The following is a 25204-nucleotide window of genomic DNA, read 5'->3' as shown; positions in this document are numbered from 1 at the left end:
GATCAAAAGGCTGCACTTTTTCAAGAGGATAACAAATTGCTGGTGAGTTGTCTAATAAACGGTCATCTTGGTTGTCTCAACACTTCACCCATGTAAAATGTCAGATTTGGTCCCTTTTCTTCTTGCTCATGGTAATTTATTATAAACTGGATGGTTCAAGCCCTGAATGCGGATTTGGCTGACAGCCGTGGTATATCAGACCTTATACCACGGGTATGACAAAACATTTATTTTTACTGTTCTAATGACATTGGTAACCAGTTTATAATAGCAATAAGGCACCTCTGGGATTTGTGGTAGATGGTCAATATACCATGGCTAAGGGCTGTTCTTAGGCACGCACTGACGCAAAGCAGAGTGCCTTGATACAGCCCTTAACCGTGGTATATTGGCCATATACCACACCCCTCGTGCCTTATTGCTTTATTATAAAATGGTTCTTAGAAAAATATGTGCACTAATGTCCTAAAGATAACCTCTACATTGGATACTTTGCTTTCATTTCTTCCACAAAGGCAATATATTATTTTATGGCATCTTCTTTGGACTTTCCTATTGGATTGAAAATAGAAACAGGACACATTGAAGATTTGTGTTACATTCAAAACAGAGAGAGTGGAAAGGCAGAATAATACATTGTCCAAAATACTTACCTTCCTGTGCTTTCCAACCATCCCATTTAGATTTTCCTTACATTTTACATTACATTTTAGTCATTTAGCAGACGCTCTTATCCAGAGCGACTTACAGTTAGTGAATACATTTTTATTTTTTTATACTGGCCCCCCGTGGGAATCAAACCCACAACCCTGGCGTTGCAAACGCCATGCTCTATCAACTGAGCTACATCCCTACCGGCCATTCCCTCCCCTACCCTGGACGACGCTGGGCCAATTGTGCGCCGCCCATGAGTCTCCCGGTCGCGGCCGGCTGCGACAGAGCCTGGATTCGAACCAGGATCTCTAGTGGCACAGTTAGCACTGCGATGCAGTGCCTTAGACCACTGCGCCACTCCTTGGAAGTCAAATATTCCCGGACGCTCTGTGGACACAACACATACATTTTCAAAGTTACTCTTACATCAACAAAAATATTACTTTAACTGGCAGGTATTGACAAAGTCTGAATACACTTGCCCATCGGGTAAGTCAGGATTATTTTTTGGTTACCCGAAGATTATGATCGCTTTCCCGATAATGTAAAAATAAACTACACTGAACCAAAATATAAAACGCAACATGCAACAATTTTACAGTTCATATAAATAAATACATTAGGCCCTAATCTATGGATCTCACATGACTGGGAATACAGATTTGCCTCATGCAGCCCGACATCTTCGCATTGAGTTGATCAGGCTGTTGATTGTGGCCTGTGGAATGTTGTCTCACTCCTCTTCGATGGCTGTGTGAAGTTGCTGGATATTGGCGGGAACTGGAACACGCTGTCGGAAACATCAATCCAGAGCATCCCAAACATGTTCAATGGTTGACATGTCTAGGTATGCAGGCCATCGAAGAACTGGGACATTTTCAGCTTCCAGGAATGGTGTACAGATCCTTGCGACATCGGGCCGTGCATTATCATACTGAAACATGAGGTGATGGTGGCGGATGAATGGCACAACAATGGGCCTCAGGGTATCGTCACTGTATCTCTGTGCATTCAAATTGACATCAATAAATGCAACTGTGTACGTTGTCCATAACTTCTGCCTGCACTACCATAACCCCACAGCCACCATGGGGCACTCTATTCACAACGTTAAGATCAGCAAATCGCTCACCCACATGACATCATACACGCTGTCTGCCATCTGCCCAGTACAGTTGAAACCAGAACTCATCCATGAAGAGCATACTTCTCCAGTGTGCCAGTGGCCATCGAAGGTGAGCATTTGCCCACTGAAGTCCATTATAACGTCGAACTGCAGTCAGGTCAAGATCCTGTTGAGGACAATGAGCACACAGATGACATTCCCTGAGATGGTTTCTGACAGTTTGTGCAGAAATTCTTCAGTTGTGCATACCCACAGTTTCATCAGCTGTCCGGGTGGCTTGTCTCAGACCATCCTGCAGGTGAAGATGCCAGATGTGGAGGTCCTGGGCTGGCATGGTTACACGTGGTCTGCGGTTGTGAGGCCAGTTGGACGTACTGCCAAATTCTCTAAAACGTTCAGTTCTGGCAACAGCTCTGGTGGACATTCCTGCAGTCAGCATGCAAATTGCACACACCCTCAACTTGAGGGACATTTTAGAGTGGCCTTTTATTGTCCCCAGCACAAGGTGAACCTAGGTAATGATCATGCTGTTTATTCAGCTTATTGATATGCCACACCTGTCAGGTGGATATATTATCTTGGCAAAGGAGAAATGCTCACCAACAGGGATGTAAACAAATGTGTACACACAATGAGAGAAATAAGCTTTTTGTGCATATGGAACATTTCTGGGATATTTTTCAGCTTTTGAAACATGGGACCAACACTTTACATGTTGCATTTATATTTTTTTGTTCAGTATATTTTACACGCAATAGTGCCATATATTGCCTGCCTTTCACATACACAGGGGAGGAATCTGAAAAAGAAGAACTGGAATTCTTTGTATTTTGGTTGTTCTCAGAGCAGACTCAACTTGCCCGACTGCCAAACATCGTCTGTCTTTCACAAAGATCAGTTTTAGGCTAGGCCTACTGGAAGTATTCACTTTTTAAATCACCTGCCCAACGGGGCAACATCAGAGCATGTTCAGGTCACCGGCCTAAATGTCCGTCCCTGAATGGTTTACTTACAGACAAAAAGGCAGCTAAACAATTGATAAGTCAAGACATTTAACTCTTGAGAAATGCATATAGAGACAAAATTATAAGCCTTGGTCTCACGAGTGGCGCAGTGGTCTAAGGCGCATTGCCTTTAAAATTGTAACTACAGACCCGGGTTCAATCCCAGGCTGTGTCACAACCGGCTGTGATCGGGAGTCCCATTTGGCGGCGCACTATTGGCTCAACGTCGTCCGGGTTAGGTGAGGGTTTGGCCGGTGAGGCTTTACTTGGCTCATCGCGCTCTAGCGACTCCTTGTGGCACGCCGGACGCCTGCAGGCTGACCTCGGTAGTCAGTTGAACAGTGTTTCCTACGACACATTGGTGCGGCTGGCTTCCGGGTTAAGCAGGTGGGTGTAAGAAGCGCGGTTTGGCGGGTCATGTTTCGAAGGACGCATGACTGGACCTTCGCCTCCCGAGCCCGTTGGGGAGTTGCAGCGATGAGAAGATCGAAAAAGGGGGTAAAAAATAACAAATAATTATATATACAGTTGAAGTCGGAAGCTTACATACATCTTAGCCAAATACATTTAAACTCAGTTTTTCACAATTCCTGACATTTAATCCTAGTAAAAATTCCCCGTCTTATTTTAAGAATGTGAAATGTCAAAATAATAGTAGAGAGAATGATTTATTTCAGCTTTTATTTCTTTCATCACATTCCTAGTGGGTCAGAAGTTTTACATACTAATTGAGTGTATTTGGTAGCATTGCCTTTAAATTGTTTAACTTGGGTCAAACATTTCGGGTTGCCTTCCACAAGCTTCCCACAATAAGTTGGGTGAATTTTGGCCCATTCCTCCTGACAGAGCTGGTGTAACTGAGTCAGGTTTGTAGGCCTCCTTACTCGCACACGCTTTTTCAGTTCTGCCCACAAATGTTCTATAGGATTGAGGTCAGGGCTTTGTGATGGCCACTCCAATACCTTGACTTTGTTGTCCTTAAGCCATTTTGCCACAACTTTGGAAGTATGCTTGGGGTCATTGTCCATTTGGAAGACCCATTTGCGACCAAGCTTTAACTTCCTGACTGATGTCTTGAGATGTTGCTTCAATATATCCACATAATGTTCCTTCCTCATGATGCCATCTATTTTGTGAAGTGCACCAGTCCCTCCTGCAGCAAAGCACCCCCACAGCATGATGCTGCCACCCCCGTGCTTCACGGTTGGGATGGTGTTCTTCGGCTTGCAAGCGTTCCCCTTTTTCCTCAAAACATAACGATGGTCATTATGGCCAAACAGTTCTATTTTTGTTTCATCAGACCAGAGGACATTTCTACAAAGAGTACGATCTTTATCCCCATGTGCAGTTGCAAACCGTAGTCTGGCTTTTTTATGGCGGTTTTGGAGCAGTGGCTTCTTCCTTGCTGAGCAGCCTTTCAGGTTATGTCGATATAGGACTAGTTTCACTGTGGATATAGATACTTTTGTACCCGTTTCTTCCAGCATCTTCACAAGGTCTGTTGCTGTTGTTCTGGGATTGATTTGCACTTTTCGCACCAAAGTACCTTAATCTCTTGGAGACAGAACGCGTCTCCTTCCTGAGCGGTATGAAGGCTGCGTGGTCCCATGGTGTTTATACTGCGTACTATTGTTTGTACAGATGAACGTGGTACCTTCAGGCATTTGGAAATTGCTCCCAAGGATGAACCAGACTTGTGGAGGTCTACTATTTTTTTTCCTGAGGTCTTGGCTGATTTCTTTTGATTTTCCCATGATGTCAAGCAAAGAGGCACTGAGTTTGAAGGTAGGCCTTGAAATACATCCACAGGTACACCTCCAATTGACTCAAATGATGTCAATTATCCTATCAGAAGCTTCTAAAGCCAAGACATCATTTTCTGGAATTTTCCAAGCTGTTTAAAAGGCACAGTGAACTTAGTGTATGTAAACTTCTGACCCACTGGAATTGTGATACAGTGAATTATAAGTGAAATAATCTGTCTGTAAACTATTGTTGGAAAAATGACTTGTGTCATGCACAAAGTAGATGTCCTAACCGACTTGCCAAAACTATATTCTGTTAACAAGAAATGTGTGGAGTGGTGGAAAAACAAGTTAACGACTCCAACCTAAGTGTATGTAAACTTCCGACTTCAACTGTTATATATATATATATATGCCTTGTAATAAGACACTATAGGCTGATACCTGTTTATAAGTAGGACCAGGGGTTTTGGGGCACTGAGACACTACTTTTATTGGTATTACCTGCATCATCCACTAGCGCTGCAGCAGGTAGGAAATGTTCTGTAATTGACACAAGCTGTCTCCAATCAATCCATATCCAGTTGTGCGTGTGTGTTTGGCAGGGGGATTGCCTAAGCCAGGGGATGAGTAGCTCTGCTAATCTTAAATCGCACAAAATCTATTATTTGGCAAGGAATACCATTTGTAGATCAGTGATTCTAAACCTCACTTTACTCAAACTGATCCTCCCCAACGGAGTCCAAAGTTGTAGCTAAAAAAGGGTAAATTAGGGGCAGTGTCAATGAAACCAACCATGGATGTACTGTATGTTGCAGAAAACTTGGGGGGTAGCCCCAACCGGGACTTGAACCTGTGTCCAGTGACTGTCAAGCCAACACATGAACCGTTACGCCAAGAGGTCCGAACCTCTTGGTGTACAGTCGTGGTCAAAAGTTTAGAATGACACAAATATTAATTTTCACAAAGTCTGCTGCCTCAGTTTTTATAATGCCAATTTGCATATACTCCAGAATGTTATGAAGAGTGATCAGATGAATTGCAATTAATTGCAAATAATTAATTAATTGCCATGAAAATGAACTTAATCCCCCAAAAAAACATTTCCACTGCATTTCAGCCCTGCCACAAGAGGACCAGCTGACATCATGTCAGTTATTCTCTTGTTAACACAGGTGAGAGTGTTGACGAGGACAAGGCTGGAGATCACTCTGTCATGCTGATTGAGTTAGAATAACAGACTGGAAGCTTTAAAAGGAGGTTGGTGCTTGAAATCATTGTTCTTCCTCTGTTAACCATGGTTACCTGCAAGGAAACACGTGCCATCATCATTGCTTTGCACAAAAAGGGCTTCACAGGCAAGGACATTGCTGCTAGTAAGATTGCACCTAAATCAACCATTTATCAGATCATCAATGAAGGCTTCAGGGCACCCAAGAAAGTCCAGCATGCACCAGGACCGTCTCCTAAAGTTGATTTAGCTGCGGGATCGGGGCACCACCAGTGCAGAACTTGCTCAGGAATGGCAGCAGGCAGGTGTGAGTGCATCTGCACGCACAGTGAGGCGAAGACTTTTGGAGGATGGCCTGGTGTCAAGAAGGGCAGAGAGGAGCCCACTTCTCTCCAGGAAAAACATCAGGGACAGACTGATATTCTGCAAAAGGTACAGGGATTGGACTGCTGAGGACTGGGGTAAAGTCATTTTCTCTGATGAATCCCCTTTCCGATTGTTTGGGGCATCCGGAAAAAAGCTTGTCCGGAGAAGACAAGGTGAGCGCTACCATCAGTCCTGTGTCATGCCAACAGTAAAGCATCCTGAGACCATTCATGTGTGGGGTTGCTTCTCAGCCAAGGGAGTGGGTTCACTCACAATTTTGCCTAAAAACACAGCCATGAATAAAGAATGGTACCAACACATCCTCCGAGAGCAACTTCTCCCAACCATCCAAGAACAGTTTGGTGACGACCAATGCCTTTTCAAGCATGATGGAGCACCTTGCCATAAGGCAAAAGTGATAACTAAGTGGCTCGGGAACAAAACATCAACATTTTGGGTCCATGGCCAGGAAACTCCCCAGACCTTAATCCCGTTGAGAAATTGTGGTCGATCCTCAAGAGGCGGGTGGACAAACAATAACCCACAAATTCTGACAAACTCCAAGCATTGATTATGCAAGAATGGGCTGCCATCAGTCAGGATGTGGCCCATAAGTTAATTGACAGCATGCCAGGGCGGATTGCAGAGGTCTTGAAAAAGAAGGGTCAACACTGCAAATATTGACTCTCTGCATAAACGTAATGTAATTGTCAATAAAAGCCTTTGACACTTATGGAATGCTTGTAATTATACTTCAGTATACCATAGTAACATCTGACAAATATCTAAAAACACTGAAGCAGCAAACTTTGTGAAGACCAATACTTTGTCATTCTCAAAACTTGACCACGACTGTACGGTTAAGGTGTTGGTTTAACAGTCGCAGGACCCGTGTTCGAGTCCTATTCGGGGCTACTCACCGAATTCACTAAAATATACTTTCATGGTTGGTTTCATTGACTCTCCACATTAACTGCCCTTAATTGACAATTTTTTTGCTACAACTTCCGAGTCCGTTAGAGGATCAGTTTGAGAAAAGGTGAGGTGTACAAATAGTATTCCCCTGCCAAATAATAGGCTTTGTACGATTAAGATTCACAGAGCTATGCCTCCCTTGCTTTAAGCGATACCCCCGCCAACCAGACATGGATTGATTGAGTGGAGACAGCTTGCGTCAATTACAGAACATTTCCTACCTGCAGCAGCACTAGCTGACAATGCTGGAAATACCGGTAAAAGCACAGTGCCTCAAAGTGCCCCAAAACTCCTGGCCATACTTATAAGAAGTTGTATGTCATTATCTTGATGCTTGAAGTGGTACCAGAAAGATTAGACAATAATCAGGGATTTGGCTTTAAGAATGAGCTGCAGCCTGTAGGACAGGTTGAACAGAATGACTCACCCGTGTTGACGTTGCCAATTGTCGCCTGCTTGTACAAACCATATACCACTCCTAGTTCTATATCGTGGAGCTCCGCCCCATAGGGGAGCTCTGCTCCTAGTGGTTTACCCTCTGCCCTAAGGCAGCAACAGCCTGAGACAAAATTATGCACACACCTACAGCCAATAGGAGTACAGGTGTCCCTATAAGAGGGATGCCTCCCTCAATCAGCCTCCCTTTTTCTTCAGCGACTGGATGACTAGACTGAAGAGCCAAGAAGAGACGAAGCACAAGACTCAGGGACGAAAACGCCGTTTATATTCCAGTCATCAACGTCGTCTAAATGAGCACACCGGGAGATTTTCCACCCCCAAAAGCTATTTTCAGAGCTCAGTGCAGATGCACTTCCATGGCGGCCGTGACCACCACGACCTGTGCCGTGTGTTTGGGATCCCAGCATGCCAAGGAAGGCGTCTGCAGTCCCCAATTGCGCCTCCTGCGCCCTCCTTTCTTTAAAGGAGAGGAAGCAGCGTTGGGCGTTTTCAGGGAGGACATCCCCCCTTGAGGACGTGCTGTCGATACTAACCTCAGCTTCAGAGGCGTCGTCCGACGGCGCAGACTCCGGGGAAGATAGGGACTTTGAGGGGGGTCTGGCATTCCAATGGAACAGTCGGACCCCATCCCTCATACTTTCAAGCCCCCCTTTCCTTTGGCGAGCGAGAGGGCTTGTAGTCCCTATAGTGAAGGGGATACAAGCTCCTGAGAGATCAGAAGCTCTCTCTTTCGCTGCAGCCTCTCTGAGATCTGATTTTCCGGGTCTCATTGAGAGAGCTGCTCAACGGCTGGTGATAAGGCTGCCCCCTCTTCCCTCCGCACCGGGAGGTTGATATGATGGAGGGGCGGTCCCTTATTCCAGGCCAAGGAAGGCAGCAGAGCCAGTGGCTCCTGCCATGCCTTCTTTGGCTAGGTACGTTGAGGGCTCGTGGGAGGCACCTTTAGCGGCGCGTTCGCCGGTAAAAGCGTATCTCCCATTCACGAGAGTGGAAGGAAGGTTTCAGGGTCAGGGAATCCCCAGGTTAGAGAGCGCCATGGCGGCGTATCTTGTACCGGGTTCGAGCCCTTGGCCCTCTTCCAAGAAGGCCACGTTGCCATCCCAGAAGGACCGACTCACAGCGTCGCTGTTAGAGAAGTCTGTTTTGTTCCTGCCCACTAATCTCTGGGATTCCATTGAGTGAGTGAGGCGGTCTACCGCGTTTACAATGTAGAGTGACACTTGGTGTCATTCCATTAGTGGTTGGTAGTGTTTTCACAGGATATTGAGGCACATCTATCTGCTAGTACAGATTAGTATGGCTTCTATTCTGGTGATCTGCCCACTAGTCATTGGCATTGCCATTGGACTAGGTGGTGCGGGTCTTTAACCGATGACGCGGTATATTGTGACGCCCGTAGGGGTTTTTAGTTGCAGTACTGCGGGACTCGGTTGCAGCCATTGCTAGGCCTGACCTTCTCGTTTCGATGGGAAGTGTTAGGCTCGGCAGGGAGTACATTTTGGGAGCGCTCACGCTCCGCCTTAAACCACTAGGAGCAGAGCTCCCCTATGGGGCGGAGCTCCACGATATAGAACGATTAGTTACCGGAGTGTAACTCCAGTTCTATGAGTGGAGCGGAGCCCCATAGGACTTAAGGCCCTGCCGACCCTCTCTAGTCTCGCTGAAGAAAAATATCTCGGGAGGCTGATTGAGGGGAGGCATCCCCTCTTATAGGGACACCTGTACTCCTATTGGCTGTAGGTGTGTGCATAATTTTGTCTCAGGCTGTCGCTGCCTTAGGGCAGAGGGTAAACCACTAGGAGCAGAGCTCCCTATGGGGGCTCCGCTCCACTCATAGAACTGGAGTTACACTCCGGTAACTAATCGTTCAGCGTAGCTAGGTTGTACGGTCAGCCTCCTCACCTCATCCGCAGCCTTTTCAAATTCAGCCTCGAGAAGAGAAAAAAAAGTTTTGTATTGTGCTCCTTGTGGGGACCAAAGAATCGATTCCCATCCAAAATCCTATTTTCCTTAACCCTAAATCTAACCCTTAACCTAACATTAAACCAAACCCTAACCCTAATTGTAACCCTAAACCTAAAATAGTATTTAGTCCCCACTTGTCAAAATGTTCTTGTTTTACTATCCTTGTGAGGACTTCTGGTACCACAAGGTCAGTTAAACAAAACCACACACATAATTTCCCCTATATACTGAGAATAATATGTAAATCAGCGGATGCTGAAAATACTTCCACACCACATTGTGTCAAAATATTTGTATCCGACTTAAAAATAAGTTGAATACCTTAACACCCCAAAATTCTCCCTATGACAAAATCAGTCCTATATGCCACACACATCAGTTAAAATGCATGTGTCTACACGAAGCTATTTGCAGTAGCGTCATAATAGATTCGCTGCAAAAACTGTTTTAAAGAAATGCATGACACCTAGAAGGTATCTAACATTTTAAACAGATGATTGTTAGTTACTGCACATAAAAACAAAAATAACGAGGTTTCTGTTTACCATAGACATGTTATTCCCCAGAAAAAGACCCAGCTACTCCTTACATGTGGGAATGCTCACTTCCGTGATTTCATATGGGAGTTGTCTTACCTTTAACCCTTGAGTAGGTGGTGGTGACATCTCAAATTCCATTGGAAAGCAATGAAATGAGAGGTGACAAATGCAATAGCCTATAGCTACCACAAGAGGACAGCATGTGTCCACAGTCTCTCTCCAGGTCAGTAAGGAGTGAGACAATAAAATTTCATTCATGAACTTCTACATAACAATGAATTGGTAAGTTGTGGAAAATACTGTGTTTATTCTGAAAATAAGCACTATCAAAATATACATGTCTTTGATTTCATTTTGTGGATAAACCAATGGAAATTCGTACATTTAACAGAACCACAAGTGACGCAAGAAAAAATTTAACAGTCAGAGAATATAAAATAGCTCTTACAATTTCAGATGTACCATTGAGTCACCATGACAGCAGGTTTATTTGATCATTCAATAAAATTAGTACATTTTATACAATGTCATATTTAAATTATACCTATATTACAGTGTAACTTCAACACAGAAACAAAACATGAGCCATCCTCGACTGGGTTTGGTGCCAGCAACAATTTGGGACTTGATAGTACATTTCTCCAATCTTTGACACACATTTGATCTTTGAAAGACTCTGACCAGGTAAAGTCTAAACATTATAGTGCATTCATTGACGCGTAAAAACAGTGCAACAATAATCTAAGGCAGAAAATATAAAGGTCTATTTTCTAAACACATCTCCGAGCAGTAAGAAGCGATTACACAGCAGAAGCAGGCATGACACCCCCAAACAACCGATGACATTGTTGTGAGTTGCAACATTTTGGCTCTGACTGACCTTAGCGTCAGGGCAGGCAAATCAGACAGCTGAGCCAGATTCAGCCGCGAGCAGGACAGAGCTGAGGCATCTAACAGTACTACAAGTACAGCCTCGGATGCCCAGGCTTCGCTCACATTGAAGTGAAAGCCTGAGACAGAGGCTACTACAAGTACAATGTATTTTATTTTGATTTGTGTGATAGCATTGGATGCCCAGTATTTGACTGGCTAAGAGACTAGTAGGAAGACAATGACAATGTCTGGTTTCCAGTTTAGTTAAAGGGAGTAGCGGCAGCAAATTTAAAAGCAGCACTATAATAGCCATTTCCGAAATGCATAACTGTACATGTGCCGGAGGCTTAGTGAGCAATACAACCATAGTTCATTTCTCTTGATAAATATACCAAGGTAAACAGTAGTGCTATAGATGAAATGGCATCCAAACAAGTAGCATGTTCACTAGTAAAACAAAGGCCATTGAAATCCCTAAATTGTTTTTGATGCATAAGGCTACTGTTGGTGATATTCCATCCCTTATAATGACACGGTCAGTACTTCTCTCCCCATCGCCACTTGCCTGTGTGTGTGTGTGTCTTCCATGCTTCCTTCATTCAACCCTGCATGTAAGACTAAACCAAGCATCTCTCTCAAACATTACTGATGTCATCCTGTGATGGCCCGTTACACTCGTCCTCAGGCAGTGTGAAGCGGATGGCTCGGCTCTTCTCCCAACCCCTCCTGATACGACTCAGCCGGAGAGCCACACACGGCAGGGACAGAGCCAGCCTCCCCAGCAGCACAGCCAGCGGCAGGGCCAGCACCAGCAGGAAGGTGGTAGAAGCGATACTGCTCCGGGTCCAAGCCCCGGTCCCAGCCGTAGGTCAGCGTGTGGAGGGTGGCCATCACCAGGGCGGTGTAGCCAAGTCTGGACTAGAGGGGAGAAAACGTATTTGAATTGAACTGAATCTGGGTGATAGCCGGCTTCAGATGTACTCACTATAAGTTAATTTGGTTTGAAATCCAGTTTTTTTTATTCAATACAATGTCAGGTCGTGAGATCCGATGGTGATGGCCCATTTTATATTGAACGTTTTAAAAAATACACTTCGAACTTATAAATCCCCCAATACTCCATCCATACCCAATCAAACCCCTTTATGAAAGACTGTAAATGCAAACGAGGTTGGCCTACCCAGATGTACAGAACACCGGGGATCTGGCTGTTGACCTTTGAACCTTCTACATAACCTAATAACTCAACATCTTAGTGAGGTGAAAGGAAGTGGTGACTTGAGTGGTATATTATATGTGCAGTATATTAGCTCACGAGTGTAGTAAAGAGGCCCAAGGGGGACAGTATGACCTACAAGCTCAACATTTGTCCTTAATGAGCCCCTGTAGTCAGCGCGTGTGTGTGTCTGTGTGTGTGTTTCCCTCTAATTATTAGCACAGTACAGGGCACTACAGAGAGCAGCTGAATTATAATTACCCTTGACAGGCGGGAAGGTTCACTGTCGTGACTCACCCATTTCATCCCCATCCCTAAGTATACTGAACAAAAATATAAACGCAACATGTAAAGTGTTGGTCCCATGTTTCATGAGCTGAAATAAAAAATCCCAGAAATGTTCCACAAGCACAAAAAGCTTATTTTTCTTACATTTTGTGCACAAATTTGTTTACATCCCTGTTAGTGAGCATTTCTCCTTTGCCAAGATAATCCATCCACTTGACAGGTGTGGCATATCAAGAAGCTGATTAAACAGCATGATCATCACACAGGTTCACGTTGTGCTGAGGACAATAAAAGGCCACTTTAAAATGTGCAGTTTTGTCACAACACAATGCCAGAGATGTCTCAAGTTTTGAGGGAGTGTACAATTGGCATGCTGACTGCAGGAATGTCCACCAGAGCTGTTGCCAGAGAATTGAATGTTCATTTCTCTACCATAAGCTGCCTCCAATAAAATTTTACAGAATTTGGCAGTACATCCAACTGGCCTCACAACCGCAGACCACATGTAACCACACCAGCCCAGGACCTCCACATCCGGCTTCTTCACCTGCGGGATCGTCAGAGGGAGGGTGGGGGTATGCTGAGGAGTATTTCTGTCCGTAATAAAGCCCTTTTGTGGGGAAAAACTCATTCTGATTGGCTGGGCCTGGCTTCCCAGTGGGTGAGCCTATTCCCTCCAGGGCCCACCCATGGCTGCACTGCTGCCCAGTCATGTGAAATCCATAGATTAGGGCCTAATTTATTTATTTAAATTGACTATTTTCCTTATAAGAACTGTAACTCAGTAAAATCGTTGAGATTGTTGCATTTATACTTTTGTTCAGTATACATGTTTATTACTTTTATACTTAATGCATCTCATTTTACCAATAATTATACAAGGCTCTGTTAAGAAAGTCTGGGCAAGTTAACAGTTCCTAATACCAGCCTAACTCACTTAAAGCCATGTCCGTCTGTCGTCCGCACTATGAATCAGCAGGACTGAACTCACTACATTATGTCTGGCTGGCTGCAAGCTTAAGGGACTGCAAGACTGTAATCTTGATGGAGAATAATGCTCAAATGTTTTACTGCGGCTCCGGGCTGTTGGCAGACAGGCCATTCTGACAGGCCAAGCAGAACCCAGGCCTTTTATCACAGGGACTAGCAGCATGTGACTAATCTGGCGCCCGACTGGATCAGCTTAACATACATATGACGGGGAAGTTCTAAAAGCTCCAAAGAAGGACAAATCCCTGGAAAATGGAACCATTATAGTAAAGTTCCCCCTTTATGAATTCCGAGGCATGCGAGAAGAAGAGTTGACACGCATAGCTCAGAGGTTGTCTTTCTACAGTAGGCTACAATGTTAATGGGTTTTGCCAGTCTTTCGACTGCTCCATTGACTTACTGCTCATGTACACAGAAATTGTGGCGCAGTGGTCGGGAGAGGTTGTGTTTTTCTCTAGCAGGAGGTAAGCTTGGCTTCTTATATGGTGTTGAGTAAAGCTTAAACCATGTATTTAGATTGTAGGTAGGTAGTTAGTTGTACTTAGGTATTGTAGTTATTGTAGGTTAGTATTGTTGTTATTGTAGGTTTCCGTAGGTAATTGTAGGTTAGTATCGCAGCACGAGGCTAGCTAGCTAGCGGGTAGCTACTGGTAACGTTAGCTAGCAGGAGGTAAGCTTCTCATATGGTGTTGAGTAAAGCTTAACCATGTATTAGATCGTAGGTAGGTAGTTAGTTGTACTTAGGTATTGTAGTTATTGTAGGTTAGTATTGTTGTTATTGTAGGTTTCCGTAGGTAATAATAATAATAATAATAATATGCCATTTAGCAGACGCTTTTATCCAAAGCGACTTACAGTCATGCGTGCATACATTTTTTTTTTGTGTATGGGTGGTCCCGGGATCGAACCCACTACCTTGGCGTTACAAGCGCCGTGCTCTACCAGCTGAGCTACAGAGGACCACACATAACAGGTTGTCCGTTCTATTTGTTACTGAGTAATTGTAGGTTAGTATCGCAGCACGAGGCTAGCTGGCTAGCGGGTAGCTACTGGTAACGTTTAGCTCCTTAGCGGTGGAGAGCTGTTTCCAATGTTAATGTGCTGCTAGCCAACGTTTAATTTTTGCTGCGTTATGCGTTATGAAAGGAACTAGACACGGACATGAATTATCTGTTTTGTGTGCTAACACACTCTTGGCAGTTTGTTGTAACCAAGTATTGGTGCTATACTGTGTGTTAATGGATGCTAGTTAGCTATGGCGTCATAGCTAGGCATCGTGGGCTGTTGTGGGTAGTTACTGTGTCTTGGCAGTGTCTTCGCCGTGCCGGCTGTAGCACGAAGCGAGCTAACTAGCCGTTTTTCGAACAGAGTCAGAGTCAACACAGTAGCCATTGTGTGCCGGGTGTAGCACGAAGCTTGCTAGCTAGCCGTTCTTCAAACAAAGTCAACACAGTGGCCACTGCTAGCTACCCAACACGACCAGCTAACTGTACTGTAGTAGCTAAATACAACGTTTAATCATTGCTGCGTCATGAAAGGAACTTGACACAGACACGAATGATCTGTTTAGTGTGTTATCACACTATTGGTGGTTTGTTGTGACCAAGTGTTGGTGCTAAACTGTGTGTTACTGGATGCTAGCATGCTAGTTAGCTAGTTAACACACTATTGGTGGTTTGTTGTGACCAAGTGTTGGTGCTAAACTGCGTGTTATTGTTATTGGATGCTAGCATGCTAGTTAGCTATGGTGTCATAGTTAGCTAGCTGAATAAAGTGGGTTGAGTCTATTCCTTTAAACATTGAACCGCTGTGGTTCACAACAATTCTGATTTCTAAAGGTGGAAGTTGGGAGAGTTTTTGTTCGGGTGGTTCAGTGAAACAATTTTAGTTTCTGAGGTAGAAGTTTTGGTGAGGGAGGCCCTGCTCTCTCCTCTCTCAGATGCTTAGCTCATTTCATTCCGATCTCCTCTGCATTTTTGTAGCCATTTGCTACAGCCTGTCAACTATGCCTCTGCCTATCCCTGTTCTCTCCTCTCTGCACAGGCTACACAAACGCACCACACCGCGTGGCTGCTGCCTCTCCTAACCTGGCGGTCCCTGCACGCACCCCCACACCTGGAGTTCCAGGTCGCAGGCAGCCTCTGGAACTGCCGTTCTGCTGCCAACAAAGCTGACTTCATCCCAGCCTATGCCAACCTCCAGTCCCTCGACTTTCTGGCGCTGACGGAAACATGGATCACCACTGAAAACACTGCTACTCCTACTGCTCTCTCCTCGTCTGACCATGTGTTCTCGCATACCCCGAGAGCATCTGGTCAGAGGGTGGTGGCACAGGAATCCTCATCTCTCCCAAGTGGACATTCTCAATTTTTCCCCCTAACCCACCTGTCTATCTCCTCATTTGAATTTCATGCTGTCACAGTCACTAGCCCATTTAAGCTTAATATCCTTGTCATCTATCGCCCTCCAGGTTCCCTTGGAGAGTTCATCAATGAGCTTGACGCCTTGATAAGTTCCTTTCCTGAGGATGGCTCACCCTCACAGTTTTGGGGGATTTCAACCTCCCTATGTCCACATTTGACTCATTTCTCTCTGCCTCCTTCTTTCCACTCCTCTCCTCTTTTGACCTCACCCTCTCACCGTCCCCCCTACTCACAAGGCAGGCAACACGCTTGACCTCATCTTCACTAGATGCTGCTCCTCTACTAATCTCACTGCAACTCCCCTCCATGTCTCCGACCACTACTTTGTTTCCTTTTCTCTCTCGCTCTCCTCCCACACTACTCACTCTGCCCCTACACAGATGGTAATGCGCCGCCGCAACCTTCGCTCTCTCTCTCTCCCACTACTCTCTCCTCTTCCATCCTATCATCTCTTCCCTCTGCTCAATCCTTCTCCCTCCAATCTCCTGATTCTGCCTCCTCAACCCTCCTCTCCTCCCTTTCTGCATCCTTTGACTCTCTGTGTCCCCTATCCTCCCGGCCGGCTCGGTCCTCCCTCCAGCTCCGTGGCTTGATGACTCATTGCGAGCTCACAGAACAGAGCTCCGGGCAGCGGAGCGGAAATGGAAGAAAACTAAACTCCCTGCCGACCTGGCATCTTTTCCTCCCTCCTCTCTACATTTTCTTCATCTGTTTCTGCTGCTAAGGCCACCTTCTACCACTCTAAATTCCAAGCATCTGCCTCTAACCCTAGGAAGCTCTTTGCCACATTTTCCTCCCTCCTGAATCCTCCCCCTCCCCCTCCTCTCTCTCTGTGGATGACTTCGTCAACCACTTTGAAAAAGAAGGTTGACGACATCCGATCCTCGTTTGTTAAGTCTAATGACACTGCTGGTCCTGCTCACACTGCCCTACCCTATGCTTTGACTTCTTTCTCCCCTCTCTCTCCAGATAAAATCCTGCGACTTGTGACTGCAGGCCGCCCAACAACCTGCCCGCTTGACCCCATCCCCTCCTCCCTTCTCCAGACCATCTCCGGTGACCTTCTCCCCCTACCTCACCTCGCTGATCAACTCATCCTTGACCGCTGGCCATGTCCCTTCCGTCTTCAAGAGAGCGAGAGTTGCTCCCCTTCTCAAAAAAACCAACACTCGACCCCACTGATGTCAACAACTACAGACCAGTATCCCTTCTTTCTTTTCTTTCCAAAACTATTGAGCGTGCCGTCTTTAGCCAACTCTCTTGCTATCTCTCTCAGAATGACCTTCTTGATCCAAACCAATCAGGTTTCAGGACTGGTCATTCAACTGAGACTGCTCTTCTCTGTGTCACGGAGACTCTCCGCACTGCTAAAGCTAACTCTCTCTCCTCTGCTCTTGTCCTTCTAGACCTGTCTGCTGCCTTTGATACTGTGAACCATCAGATCCTCCTCTCCACCCTCTCCGAGCTGGGCATCTCCGGCGCGGCTCACTCCTGGATTAGCGTTCCTACCTGACCGGTCGCTCCTACCAAGTGGCGTGGCGAAGCTGTCTCCGCACCACGTGCTCTCACCACTGGTGTCCCCCAGGGCTCAGTTCTAGGCCCCTCTCCTTTTCTCCCTATACACCAAGTCACTTGGCTCTGTCATATCCTCACACGGCCTCTCCTATCATTGCTACGCTGACGATACACAACTAATCTTCTCCTTTCCCCCTTCTGATAACCAGGTGGCGAATCGCATCTCTGCATGTCTGGCAGACATATCAGTATGGATGACGGATCACCACCTCAAGCTGAACCCTGGCAAGACGGAGCTGCTCTTCCTCCCGGGAAGGACAGCCCGTTCCATGATCTCGCCATCACGGTGGACAACTCCGTGTGTCCTCCTCCCAGAGTGCGAAGAGCCTTGGCGTGACCCTGGACAACACCCTGTCGTTCTCCGCTAACATCAAGGCGGTGACCCGCTCCTGCAGGTTCATGCTCTACAACATTCGGAGAGTACGACCCTGCCTTACACAGGAAGCGGCACAGGTCCTAATCCAGGCACTTGTCATCTCCCGTCTGGATTACTGCAACTCGCTGTTGGCTGGCCTCCCTGCATGTGCCATTAAACCCCTACAACTCATCCAGAATGCCGCAGCCCGTCTGGTGTTCAACCTTCCCAAGTTCTCTCACGTCACCCCCCTCCTCCGCACACTCCACTGGCTTCCAGTTGAAGCTCGCATCCGTTACAAGACCATGGTGCTTGCCTTTGGAGCAGCGAGGGGAACGGCACCTCTGTACCTTCGGGCTCTGATCAGTCCCTACACCCAAACGAGGGCATTGCGTTCATCCACCTCTGGCCTGCTGGCTCCCTTCCTCTGCGGAAGCATAGTTCCCGCTCAGCCCAGTCAAAACTGTTCGCTGCTCTGGCACCCCAATGGTGGAACAAGCTCCCTCACGACGCCAGGACAGCGGAGTCACTCACCACCTTCCGGAGACATTTGAAACCCCACCTCTTTAAGGAATACCTGGGATAGGATAAAGCAATCCTTCTACCCCCCCACACACACAGCGGAGTCGCTCACCACCTTCCGGAGACATTTGAAACCCCACCTCTTTAAGGAATACCTGGGATAGGATAAAGTAATCCTTCTACCCCCCCACCCACCCCACAGCGGAGTCACTCACCACCTTCCGGAGACATTTGAAACCCCACCTCTTTAAGGAATACCTGGGATAGGATAAAGTAATCCTTCTACCCCCCCCCCCCCAAAATTGTAAAGTGGTCATCCCACTGGCTATAGGGTGAACGCACCAATTGGTGAGTCGCTCTGGATAAGAGCGTCTGCTAAATGACGTAAATGTGCCCTTGAGCAAGGCACTTAACCCTAATTGCTCCTGTAAGTCGCTCTGGATAAGAGCGTCTGCTAAATGACTAAAATGTAATATGTAAATGTAAAAGGTGTGTGTGTGCAAATGTGCTGACCTGTACGAAGCTGAACTCCCTCCAGTTGAGAGATTTGCCCACGGTGGGCAGTGAGGAGATAGCCAGCAGAGAGAGCAGGCCCAGGGCCAGGATGCCTATAGACAGATACAGCTCCATCCTTCACACCTTCTCCTCTACCCACGAGTCCTCCTGGCCTGCCTTCACCTGCACAGCAAACACACATTGTTGCTTACTGTGAGGTCAGGTGGTTACACTATAATATGCATAATCCATTACAAATGTTTTACCATATTGAAAACGTTATAAATGCTGATGAGTAGAAATGTTTTTAATGCTTATGTTTAGACCCATACATTTATACTTCAATACTAATTCATTTATAGTATGTAGGCTACACTATTCATAAATAGTTTGATGACGCTTTCTCACCTGTTTGAAGGCAGCATTGAGCAGACTGTAGCGTGCAGACCTGCGCATGGGCAAACACAGGCTATAGACGGCATGCAGGGCTGCGCAGAGGAAGGCACAGAGGCCCAACTGCTTCCGAAGCTGCAGCCAGCGATCCAACCAGTTGGGGAAGCGCCTGTACTTGGTGCCCCACGACAGCTGCAGGAAGGCAGCCACGAGGCCCGGCAGGTAGACCAGAGCCAGGGTCACCAAGGCCACCGAGGGGAGAGTCACGTTTACCACCTCCACCGGCATTTTGTAGAATGCGCTCTTCCCCGCCGTGGCGTAAGGGTGGATGACGTCACGTAGGAAGTTGTAGGCGTAGAAGAAGAGGAAAAGGCAGAGGGTGGAGAGACAAGGGAGACGCCACGAAGGGAAGAGGTACAGGGGGGTGTTCTCTATCTCCTGGGCAGAGGAGAGGCGGCCCATGTCAACAGGGATGAAGCCTAGACTGCGGCAGATCTGGAGTACAGCGCTCTTGGCCCTACTGCTGTCACTGCAAATCAGCACCTGGATAGTAAAGAGAAGAGTGTCAGCTAAGGGAAGGGAATCTTCACCAAGGAGAACCCAACTGAAGAGACACTATACTTCACCAATAGCCTACCCTACATCACATCGTTTAGCTACAGTGACATCGTATGACCAACACCTGTGAGAATATGGTTGCAAGATGAGAATGTGTGAAACATCTAACATTACATAAACTGCAGACATTGTCCGGTTTAGAGCAAAAAATATATAAAAACTGTACGTCCAAATGTCATTCAGAGTAGTAATGTCTGTCTGTATGTCTCTTCTCTGGCACTGTTGTGTGTTCAGAGGACTTAGGCCTTACCTGTCTGCTGCCGTCCCGTGGCCCCGTCTGCAGGCTCCAGGCCGAGATCACATTGAAGCCCTTCACCACACTGCTCTCTGGGAAGATATCGGCCAGCTGCTCCGCGTAGGACTGCTTATCCCTGTTGATCTTAGTACCGTTACTAACATCCACCAGAATCTTCCCCACTAGCGGCTCCCTCAGCCCAGCCAGGGTGGAGTAGTGCTCGGGGAAGAGGGCCACGAACACCAGGTCGGCCTGGGTGGCAGCCTGGTGCTGGGTGGTCACCTCAGCCTCCTCGGGAAAGAGGGAGGCACAGCGCTTGGGGGTTGCGGCTGCCCACCACCACCCGGTACCCGGAAGCTACCAGCCCGGTGGCTAAGGAGCGGGACAAGTCACCTGTGCCCAGGATGCCAACCAAGGGGGTACCTGGATCGGAAATTGAGGTTTTGAGGTGTCTGGGGCTGGGGCTGGCACCACCCCATATTAGAGGCTTCTTCATCTCCTCCTGGGGCATCCTGTCCTGCGCTGAAAAAAACAAAAGGTCACTAACAGTGTCACATGTCTATCAATAGACAATTGTGTCTGTGCAGCATTCAATGTAAAGATGATTTTGTTATTGACACAAATTAACACTGATGTACTACTTGATTCAACTGGCAAACTAGCTAGCTAGCTAATGCAACCTGCTTATAACTGCTATAGCTAGCTAGCTAGCTAACTAACTAACTAGCTAACTCTACTACTACTACTACTACTACTACTACTCCTCCTCCTCCTCCTCGCAGGCTAACGAAGTTACTAGCTAGACATCCTTTATTTGTGCACACCTCTTGCAGGTGTACTGCCTTCAATACTTAGACAATGAGGTATTGAAGCCAGGGCTACGCAAATTGATATTCTAGCTAGCTACTCCTACTCCAAAGGAGAACTCATGTTAGCTAGCTAACAGTTAGCTAGCTGAGCTGGCTACCTACCTGTCCTTGCTTGGTTGAACGCAATGCTAGCTAGCTAAGAAAGTTAGCTAGCTAACATTTGGGCAAAAATATAGAACACAGAAGTACCAACTATTTTCGACAAAATTGGTCAACTTCTATAAATGTCCTATGTATACTTTAACTAACTAGCTACAGCAAAACAGTAGACACAAATAACTTTTTAATTCATCTTGGTTGGCTCACCTCCTTTCTTGACGTCTGTGTATTTTTGTCCTATGCTCATAACTTTGTGACGCAGAAATCTGTCCCCACCCCAACCGCGCCTCTGTGTGAAGAAGATAAATTCCTCGCCAAACTGACATGAGAGCTGACCTACAGTAGGCTAGGACTGGCCCATTAAGTTAACAGTAGCTACAGTATAAGTTATTCCTAGCAAGAAGACAGTAGACAACCCATAATTAACATGGTTCGAAAAGCTCTGACTCTTATGTAAATTGATTGCAGTGTCTATGGGTATTTAGAATTTTTATTTCAAGATGTTCTCTGTGGTGCATTAATTTTACATTGGATGTTTGGCTTGCTGTATCACAAGTTTATTTTCCATGGGGATCTTAAATGCTGTTGTTAAAAGTCAGCCCTGGGATTTACTGTAAATTAAAAACATAGGCCCACTAAAAGTAAAAGGGAGATTTGACTGCAGGTCAGAGGCTGTCAACACAGCTGTAACAGTCTGCCTTTGCCAGCTGTAGAAGGTTAAATGTATCCTTCTGGCTTACATGGTTTCCTCTCTCTCTCTCTCTCTCTCTCTCTCTCTCTCTCTCTCTCTCTCTCTCTCTCTCTCTCTCTCTCCTCACATAACCTACATTTGTCGATTTTCCATCCATTTGTAAATTATGGTTATTGATGGCTAACACTTGGGATGTTGAAGTAAAGTAAAGCACTGGAATTGAAACTGTCATTTTGTGGCTATGACCTATGATGGAGATATTGTAATCTAATTTTGGAAGGTCATGTGACATTGATTGTGCAATTTGTTTGACATGAGTAGGCTACATCTGAATGTTATGTGACTCCAGTGCCATGCCACTCCTATGAAATGATAAGTGATCTAATGAGAATGAGATATGACAAGGTTTTGTCTCTATCCAGATTCAGGAGATTCAAGGCTACTTGATTCAAGGCTACAGTGCATAGGCCTACATAATGTAAGTAGGCTAAAGACAATTAACCAACGACTGTAGCAGTCCGTTCCATTTCATAAGATGGTTATGAAGACATTTCTGTCAGCCACCGCCTTATATTGCTGCAGCATTTTAGGCCACTTTAAACTCTGACTTTACACTCCGAGATCCGTTATGGCATCAGTGTCTGTGGTTAACTTTAATCTCAGCAGACAGCTCTATCTGGGCTCATGTTGGATGCCAGGCATGTCCGAACTATTTCCCCGCCTCCTTGCTCCCAAGCCCTGGCTGCTCCTCCGTATTACTGTAACCTTCCCGGCTCCGTCGGTCAAGATGAGCGTGGAAAGCTGGGATTTCTGTGGAAAGCCTCAGCCTTGATCACAGAATCACACAAATATATGACCATCAGCAGCCGTCCGTGACAGATTTGGAGTGTAATATCACACTGATCCATCTTGTAATCTATAAATCACAGAGCATTTAATGTGATTTATTGGAAATAAATGACTGTCTTTGATACAGGACCACATTTTTTTCATGAAGATTGTATACATATTTCATATACATTAGCCTATGTTTCAGTCTATTTTAACATCTAAGATTTCCCTTCATGCCAACAACTGTAAGAATGCATTTGCTGGCCTCCTGAGTGGCGCAGTGGTCTAAGGCACTGCATCGCAGTGCTAGAGGTGTCACTACAGACCTGGGTTCGATCCCAGGCTGTGTCGCAGTTGGCTGCGACCGGGAGACCCATGAGGTGGCGCACAATTGGCTCAGCGTCATCCTGGTTAGGGGAGGGTTTGGTCGGCCGGGATGTCCTTGTCCCGTTGTGCTCTAGCAACTCCTTGCGGCGGGCTGGGCGCATGCACGCTGACATCGGTCGCCAGTTGTACGGTGTTTCCCGCCGACACATTGGTGCGGCTGGCTTCTGGGTTAAGTGAGCAGTGTGTCAAGAAGCAGAGCGGCTTGGCGGGGTCGTGTTTCGGAGGATGTGTGGCAATGGACCTTCGCCTCTCTCTCGAGTCCGTACGGGAGTTGCAGCGATGGGACAAGACTGTAACTACCAATTGGGGAGAATAATGCATTTGCCTACCAGCAGCAGATAACCATTGTCACATTCAGTTTGCTTATAGTGAGGTGTTAAGTTATTTATCTTCTACAACATGTTTTAAGTTTTTAATGTAAAGATTTGATTTGTAACAGAACAAGGGACTACCGGTCACTCTGTGACCTCTAGGGTCAAAGGTCAACAGAAATCCAGCCAAGTCTAAAAACCTTCCTCCACGTCATCCACTGGCACCATGTCAACCACTGCCCAAATCTTTTCATTATGAGCTGGGCAGTGGGCACTAATGCAGCCCAGGGGACCATGACTCTGTGAGTCCAGTCTTACTGCATCAGATAACGCAGACTGGGCTGGAGAACTGGGTCAGGCTAGAGTTGGAGCCTGGGAGCAGACATTTATAGCCAGCAGTAGCAACGCATGTTCAATGTGTAGACAATGGAACACTTTGGTGCTTCAAAATCGGACACATACACAGAGAGTGGCGCAGATCAATGTCAAATGCTGTGTTTAGCTGGGATTCGATCTTTAATTTTGCTGAAATTTTGCTGATGATATTTCAATGGGCATTGCTCATTTGAATCACATAATTTCAAAAAATGTATTGCATTGTACCAGTTATTATTATTCACCAACTACTTCTCAGATATAGTTCAATGTGTCAAATCGGAGGGCCTGTTGTCTGGACCTATGGCAGTCTCTATGGGGGTGCCAAAGGGTTCAATTCTTGGGCCGACTCTTTTCTCTGTGTATATCAATGATGTCGCTCTTGCTGCTGGTGACTCTCAGTTCCACCTCTACGCAGACGACACCATTTTGTATACATCTGGCCCTTCATTGGACACTGTGTTAACAAACCTCTAAATGAGCTTCAATGCCATACAACACTCCTTCAGTAGCCTCCAACTGCTCTTAAACACTAGTAAAACTAAATGCATACTCTTCAATCGAACGCTGCTGGCACCCGCCCACCCGACTAGAATCACTACTCTCGACGGGTCTGACCTAGAGTATGTGGACAACTACAAATACCTAGGTGTCTGGTTAGACTGTAAACTCTCCTTCCAGACTCACATTAAGAATCTCCAATCCAAAGTTAAATCTAGAATCGCTTCCTATTTCGCAACAAAGCCTCCTTCACTCATGCTGCCAAACATGCCCTCGTAAAACTGACTATCCTACCGATCCTTGACTTCGGCGATGTAATTTACAAAATAGCCTCCAACACTCTACTCAGCAAATTGGATGTAGTCTATCACAGTGCCATCCATTTTGGCACCAAAGCCCCATATACTACCCCCCACTGTGACCTGTACGCTCTTGTTGGCTGGTCCTCACTACATATTAGTCGCCAAACCCACTGGGTCCAGATCATCTATAAATCACTGCTAGGCAAATCCCCGCCTTATCTTAGCTCATTGGTCACCATAGCAACACCCACCCGTAGTATGCGCTCCAGCAGGTATATCTCACTGGTCATCCCCAAAGCCAACACCTCCTTTGGCCGCCATTCCTTCCAGTTCTCTGCTGCCAATGACTGGAACGAATTGCAAAAATCTCTGAAGCTGGAGACTCTTATCTCCCTCACTAACTTTAAGCATCAGTTGTCAGAGCACCTTACCGATCACTGCACCTGTACACAGCCCATCTGAAATGAGCCCACCCAACTACCTCATCCCTATATTGTTATTTATTTTGCTCATTTGCACCCCAGTATCTCTATTTGCACATCATCTCTTGCACATCTATCATTCCAGTGTTAATACTAATTGTAATTATTTTGCACTATAGCCTATTTATTGCCTTACCTCCATAACTTGCTACATTTGCACACACTGTATATATATTTTCTGTTGTATTTTTGACTTTATGTTTTGTTTTACCCCATATGTAACTCTGTTGTTGTTTTTATCGCACTGCTTTGCTTTATCTTGGCCAGTTCGCAGTTGTAAATGAGAACTTGTTCTCAACTGGCTTACCT

At 46.1% G+C, this 25204-nt stretch overlaps 1 pseudogene; it reads right to left on the bottom strand.

The window, feature by feature from the left end:
* Positions 1 to 10347: 10347 nt before the first annotated feature.
* On the bottom strand, positions 10348 to 21322 carry LOC121565998 (annotated as a pseudogene).
* Between the last annotated feature and the right edge of the window lie 3882 nt (positions 21323 to 25204).

Source organism: Coregonus clupeaformis, unplaced genomic scaffold (assembly GCF_020615455.1).
Source record: "Coregonus clupeaformis isolate EN_2021a unplaced genomic scaffold, ASM2061545v1 scaf1874, whole genome shotgun sequence".
Classification (NCBI taxonomy): domain Eukaryota; kingdom Metazoa; phylum Chordata; class Actinopteri; order Salmoniformes; family Salmonidae; genus Coregonus; species Coregonus clupeaformis.
This window is presented reverse-complemented; position numbering and strand designations above follow the sequence as displayed.